The following is a 6,663-nucleotide window of genomic DNA, read 5'->3' as shown; positions in this document are numbered from 1 at the left end:
CCAGAGTCTAAGATTTTTCTAGCTGTTCTTTGAGGGCCAAAATGTCCTCCACTATCAGAAGAGTGACAGGCCTCTAAGATGGACTGGAATTCTGAGTGAGGTACACACCTTCTAATTACCTGGTCAGCGCCACATCTCCATAAATATGGGTCATCCCATATATAGTATTTAGACTCGCTTTTCATCTTGTCTCTTTGATGCTTAGTAAAGTTTGGAGGAAAGGTGCGGCTAACTAGATAATGAGCTACAGATGCATACCAAGCGACTACCTCAGATACTGCTTGCAGGTCATCAAATGGGAAATTATCATTTATAGGAGTGGCAGTATCCCTAATGTGCTCAAGGCGACTCAAGTGGTCTGCCACTAGATTCTGGTTACCACTCCTATCTTTAATATCTAAATCAAATTCTTGTAGTAGCAGTATCCAACGTATAAGCCTTGGTTTGGATTTTTTTTAGCTAATAAATACTTTAGAGCTGCGTGGTCTGAATACACTACTACCTTAGTACCAAGTAAATAGGCTCTGAATTTATCCAGAGCAAAAACAATAGCCAGAAGCTCTTTCTCAGTAGTAGTGTAGTTAGACTGAGCGGCGTCTAAAGTCTTAGACGCATGAGCAATGACAAAAGGATCCTTACCTTCACGCTGAGCCAGCGCTGCTCCTACTGCATGGTTGGAAGCATCGCACATGATTTCGAATGGCTGGCTCCAGTCTGGTCCTCTCACAATTGGAGCTTGAGTCAGGGCAGTTTTCAGCTTATCAAACGCTTGTTTGCAATCCTCACTGAACTCGAAAAATCAATATCTTTCTGCAGTAATCTGGATAAGGGAAGTGCTACCTTACTAAAGTCCTTAATGAACCTTCGGTAAAAACCTGCATGGCCAAGGAACGAACAGACTTCCCTCACAGAGGAGGGGTAAGGCAAACTAGAAATAACATCCACCTTTGATGGATCTACAGAAATGCCAGTATTAGACACAACATGTCCTAGTACAATACCTTGTTTAATCATAAAGTGACATTTTTCAAAATTCAATACAAGGTTTGTACTGACACATCTATCTAATACTCTAAATAAGCTATCTAAGCAAAGGCTAAAAGAATCACCATAAACGCTAAAATCGTCCATAAAAACCTCCATACAGTCCTCAATAAGGTCAGAGAAAAGACTCATCATACACCTTTGGAAAGTAGCTGGTGCATTGCACAAGCCAAAGGGCATTCTCTTATAAGCATAAGTCCCAAAAGGACAGGTAAAAGTAGTCTTTTCCTAATCTTCAGGAGCTATATGAATTTGGAAATAGCCTGTGTAATCATCTAAAAAGCAATAATGTGACTTACCTGACAGGCGATCCAGCATTTGATCAATGAATGGAAGAGGATAGTGATCCTTACGAGTGGCCTGGTTTAGGCGCCTGTAATCAATGCAGACCCTCCAGGCATTCTGTACTCTGGTTGCTATGAGCTCTCCATGCTCATTCTTCACTGTAGTGACTCCAGACTTCTTGGGCACCACTTGTACTGGGCTTATCCATTCACTGTCTGAGATGGGATAGATGATATCCGCCTCAAGTAGTCTGGTTACTTCCTTTTTAACAACTTCTAAGATAGTAGGATTCAGTCTTCTCTGGGGTTGACGAACAGGTCTTGCTCCCTCTTCTAAAAATATTCTGTGCTCACAAACTTGAGGGTTGATGCTTACTATGTCTGCCAAACTCCACCCAATTGCCTTCTTATGCCTCCTCAGCACACTAAGTAACTGTTCTTCTTGTTGAGAAGTGAGTTCCCGTACAATGATAACTGGGAACTTTTGCTTGTCCTTAAGGTAAGCATATTTGAGGTGTGGAGAGAGGGGTTTTAATTCTAACTTCAGCTCATGGTCAGGCTCTGGATTGTCTGGAGCTGGTGACAATGGTAAAGTACTTTCATTGTCCTCAGAAAGTGTCCCCACACTCGGACCTTGTCCTGTGTACTTCTCTTCGAACTCCTCCTGGTGAACTTCAGCCACGGTTTCATCTATGATGTCCCATTGGAGGATAGAATGATCTTCTGGAGGGTGTTTCATAACTCCATTCAGATTGAAGCTTACTACTCGACCGTCTATTTCAAAAGAGTATGTTTCTGAAAAAGCATCCAATTTGAACTTCGAGGTCTTCAGGAATGGTCTTCCGAGTAGGATTGATGATGGCTTCTCTAAGTCATTTTGGGGCATCTCCAGGATATAAAAATCAATGGGAAATGTGAGTCCCTTAATGCCCACTAATACGTCTTCAGCAACTCCTGCCACTGTAATAATGCTTTTATCTGCTAACACAAAATGAGCTGCCGACCTTTTTAAGGGAGGGAGCCTCAAAATATCATATATAGACAAAGGCATTATGCTCACACATGCTCCTAAATCACACATGCAGTCAGAAAATACCACACCACCAATAGTACAATTAACCATACATGGACCTGGATCACTACACTTTTCAGGGATACCTCCCATTAAAGCAGATATGGAGCTACCTAAAGGAATAGTTTCTAATTCATTAATTTTGTCTTTATGTATGCATAAATCTTTTAGAAACTTTGCGTATTTAGGTACCTGTTGAATAACATAAAAAAGGGGAACAGTTACCTCAACCTTTTTGAATATTTCTACCATTTTGGGATCAGGTTCCAACTGCTTCCTGGGCTTCCTTGCAAGTTGTGGAAATGGAATAGGAATGACATTTTCTACAGTGTCTGCGCCCTTTGGTGCTTCTTCCTGTGATTGAGCTTCTTCTTCTTCAGCCATGTCCTGTATGTCCTCTTCCTCCTCAACATCTTCTATTTCTACTACCTCTTCAGCTGAGGCGTGTTCTGGTGGGTTTGGTTCTTCCTGATTCCTCTCTTGCAATGTGGTTTCGGACCTTAGGGTGATGGCATTAATGCCACCTTTTGGATTGGGTAATGGTTGAGAGGGGATTTCACTGGAGCTCAAAGGCTGGTTATTGGAGTTATTCATTGATCCAATCTATAAGACAAGAGCTTGCAAGGTAGAGTTCAGACCATTTAGAGTAGAATTAAGGTTGTTTTCCATGGCCTGTTGTCTCCGGTCAATAGATTGTAGTAACTCATCATTAGAAGATGAAGAAGGATAAGTGATCTGAGAAGTCTGCTGTTGGTTGTGCTATGATCCTTGGAATTGCCTCAGGTGAGGTGCCCTATAAGGTTGGTTCTGGTTCTGCTGCCTGTTGTTGTTATTATTCCACCTCTGATTTTCCTGATTGTCTCTGCCTCCTCTGTTATTGCTGTCCCTCCAATTCTGGTTAGAATTATCTCTCCAATTCTGGTTAGAATTGTCCTGCCATCCATGGTTGTAACTGCCACCTTGATTGTATCCTTGGTTGGGGCGGTCATAGAAGTTATGAGTGGCTGCCACGGTGTTGTCTTCCTGCTGGAGCTGCGGACATTCATCAGTGTAATGGCTATAATCAGCACAGATTCCGTAAATTCTCTATGGGACTAACTGTTGGCTTTGCTGTGGTGGAGAAGGTTGAGCTTGCTGAACTTGTTGTTGATTCAATTGTATCTGCTTCAGTAAGTTGGTTATTTCACAGATACTCTGAGTTAGACTAGCACTCTCTCTGCTAGAGGATACTTTTGCAACAGCTTTTGAACGGCCTTCTTTCTGCCTGTGATTCCGAGTAGATTCAGCTAAGTCGCTGATCAATTGCCATGCCTCATCAGTGGTCTTGTACTTTTTCATAGACCCATTGCTAGCACTTTCCAATGTGGTCTTATCTTGGGGCCTCATGCCCTGTGTGACGTAGCCGAGCAACACTATCTTGTCAATCATATGGTGGGGGCATGCTTCCAGAAGGTTGTTGAAGCGCTCCCAATATTCATAGAGAGTCTCGGATTCATCCTGAATAATCATGGAAATGTCTTTCCTTAGTTTGTCAGTAACTTCAGCTGGGAAGAATTTTTCCAAAAATTCTCTTCTGAGCGTATCCCAGTCAGAAACAGTTGTTGCGGGTTGAGTGTAGTACCACTCTCTCGCCTTTTTCTCAAGAGAGAATGGGAAGGCTTTTAACAAAATTGAAGTTTCATCTGCACCATCACGCCTGACAGTAGAACAGGCTGCTTGGAAATCTCTCAGGTGCTTGATAGGCTCTTGAGCAGGTAAGCCATGAAACTTAGGCATCAAATTGAGCAGTGCAGTTTTTATTTCAAAGTCTGTAGCCACTGCTGGGTGATGCGCTTGAAATGGTTGCATTGTGAAATCAGGGGCTCCAGCCTCCTGGATAGTAATTCTCCTAGGTGCTGCCATGTCACCTACACGTAAATCAACCGAATCAGCAGAAAGGGAGCTTGTTTCTTTCTCAAGTGACGTTTCAGATTCGCCCTCAGAGAGGACTAACCGACACCGAGCTTGCCTTATTCGTGAGATGGTTCTTTCAATCTCAGGATCAAATACTGGCAAGCTTGGATCAGGAAGTGAACGCGTCATTTAACGAAAGAAACATGTAGCTCATAGTAGCAAAAATAAAATAAAATGCAAATAAATAAACTCCAATCAATAACTTAGCACTCTATTGCAACTCCCCGGCAACGACGCCAAAAATTGACGTGGCGAAAATTGGCAAGTTAAGAAATCATTATAAGAGATACGTTGCAAGTACAGTTCTTAACCAGCCAAAAATCCACTTATCAATTTAGAATGGGGTTGTCACAAAATTAAAATTAAAAATACTGGGAGTATGAATCCCAGGTCGTCTCCCAACGAGTTGCAGAAAGATGTGCTATTTTATCAATCAGATGTTTTCCAAAATGGGTTGAGTTGATAAGCAGGAAATTAAATTAGAGAAATTATGTAATTTTAAATAAAAATCTTGACTGGGAGTAGATTAGTTGGAAGCCCTATTCTTGTTGGAGTACTCTCAAGATTAATTGATAATTGGAGGTTGTTCTGCTTAGTTACCCTTTACTAGGTAGAGGGAAGTCAAGCAAGTTGGAAAACTATTTCTAGTCACAAGTCCTAATCCTCTCCCTTGAGAAGGACTAGTGTCAATAACTAGAGGACGATCCAACAATAAACCCAATTACAATTTTTCTCTTGAGTAATCCAACTCAAGGTTTCCTTTCAATCATCCCCCAATCAAGTTATGGAACTACTCGCTCATTATGAATGTAAAATTCACAAAATAAGGAAGAGAAATACTGAAAGACATAATAAATAATAATTAAAAGGATCAATTAAAAATAAAAATAGTTCTTGTATAAATAAATTCTAGAAATAATCCAAGAGTAACTCTGAGTAAATAAAGAACATGAAAGAGTAAGTGACAAGTAAGGAAACGAACTAGAATGACGAAGTCTTGACGGAGGTAATAACTCTTCCCAATGTTCCAATCTAAAAAGCAATAAAATCAAATCCTAAGAACTATGAATGTGTAGAGAGAAAACCTAGAGGAGAGGTAAAATTAGATTTAAAAAACTAAAATTATGTGGAATAAATGTTGTTCTCGGTCTCTGTATATTCCCTGGCTCTAATCTGCTTTTCTGGGCCGAAAACTGGGTCAAAACAGGGCCCGAAATCGCCCCCAGTGAATTCTACAGATTCTGAAGATCGCACACGTCACGCAATCGCGTTATCCAGGCGTTCGCGTCATCCATCATTTTGCCTTGCCACGCGTACGCGTCGTCCACGCCTTCGCGTCACTGGTGTAGTTTCCAATCCGTGCGGTCGCGTGAGCCATGCGTCCGCATCACTGCAATTTCGTCTATATCACACGGTCGCGTGAGCTATGCGTCCATGTCACTTCTCGCTGGTCATCCCCTTAATTTCTTGTGTTCCTTCCATTTTTGCAAGCTTCCTTTCCAATCTCCAAGTCATTCACGCCCTATAAAGCCTGAAACTCTTAACACACAGATCACGGCATCGAGTGGAATAAAGGAGAGTTAAAATACAAAATTAAAAGTCTCTAGGAAGCAAGTTTTCAACCATAAAGTATTTTTAGGAAGGAATTATAAATGCATGCTTATTTAATGAATAAGTGGGTAAAATTTTGATAAAACCACACAATTAAACACAATATAAACCATAAAATAATGGTTTATCAGTCACCTTCAAGAATAAGGTAGTACATTGCTCTCACTTCTATGAAATATGAGAAAAAATTCACTCTTATTTAAAACCATTTGGGAATTGGTAGATTTATTGTTTGTTATTGGTTTACCCCCTTAAATGAGGACGATCACATTCAAGCCATACTAGATGGATTAACCAAGAAATATCAAGGTTATATGACATCTGTAACGTGAAACATGGCCGGTTTTTTAGTTCAAGAAGCTAAATCTTGAAATTTCGAAAGCCTAAACAAGGCATTGCTTTAGACAATCTGGCTCAGTCTTCATCATTATTCTAGGCGAATTCAAGAAGAGGTCAAAGTGATAGAAGGAGCATAGAGCCCAATTTAACCGTGGACGACGTTTTACAAACCCATCAAGACCACAATGTAAAATGTATTAGAACTCCTTCACATGATACTATTAACTCTCGTATTATCTGCACTACAAGAAAAACACTGAGTACCGTCGAAATTACCATCAGATTTAGCGTCAATTTGTACGGACAAATTTAGCATTAGGTTTTCTTACGGAAAGGAGGAGAAATTTGTCACCAAAAAAG

At 40.7% G+C, this 6,663-nt stretch overlaps 1 non-coding gene across 1 annotated transcript; it reads left to right on the top strand.

Moving 5' to 3' along the window:
- Positions 1-3,822: 3,822 nt before the first annotated feature.
- On the top strand, positions 3,823-3,930 carry LOC112739454 (small nucleolar RNA R71). The gene has a single exon (XR_003170389.1). It is a non-coding gene; the product is annotated as a small nucleolar RNA R71 (small nucleolar RNA).
- The last annotated feature ends 2,733 nt before the right edge of the window (positions 3,931-6,663 follow it).

Source organism: Arachis hypogaea, chromosome 13, assembly GCF_003086295.3.
Source record: "Arachis hypogaea cultivar Tifrunner chromosome 13, arahy.Tifrunner.gnm2.J5K5, whole genome shotgun sequence".
NCBI lineage: Eukaryota > Viridiplantae > Streptophyta > Magnoliopsida > Fabales > Fabaceae > Arachis > Arachis hypogaea.
Note: the sequence above shows the minus strand (reverse complement) of the source record. Positions and strands in the feature narration are given on the sequence as shown.